This window comes from Sinohyriopsis cumingii, chromosome 4 (assembly GCF_028554795.1).
Source record: "Sinohyriopsis cumingii isolate HCF-2022 chromosome 4, ASM2855479v2, whole genome shotgun sequence".
NCBI lineage: Eukaryota > Metazoa > Mollusca > Bivalvia > Unionida > Unionidae > Sinohyriopsis > Sinohyriopsis cumingii.
The window spans coordinates 49,080,138-49,080,744 of record NC_142964.1 but is presented as its reverse complement, the minus strand read 5'-3'; positions in this window follow the sequence as shown (position 1 = coordinate 49,080,744).

Here is a 607-nt window from a genome sequence, read left to right as displayed (position 1 = left end):
TTTGTCTTTCTAGCATTAGACGTGTGAAGTCTGGTGAAAGGGTGTTTTCTTCGTCGTCTCTTTCTGCCTTGTCCTTGCTGAATGCCTGACTCGGTAGTGTGCAGGGCATTTATAGGAGTTTCTCGTCGGCCTAAAAGGTCTTTACCTGTTTGCAACAAGACATTTTTGCCTGCCCTTAAGAAAGCTTCTTTGGGGTTTTGTTTGTCGATGATGACATTTTGGAGAAATTCTTTGCCGTGTGTCAGTGCCGCATCTTTCAAGGCGTGCAATCCGCGTGTCACCATCGGTTTCAACACCGGGGCCATCGAGCAACCCCTCGGTACACTGGATACATGACTTACAACTCATGAGAGAACCGTTTTCGAAAATGGAGTTTCACCGTGACTTTTCCTTTGGTGAATGGAATATTTTGTCCCAGATCTCCTTTCATAGCAATGTTCACCGTGTCCAAATACGACTTCCTGACAGGCAAATAGTGAGGATGTACAAATTCGCGATGAACGTGGTAAGTGTTTCCACCTTCCTCGTCAGTGACCGTGGCAGAATCCACTTTGAAAGGAATGAGACACAGTAACGGCACAGAGGTGTGTCCCACCACATTGTACTC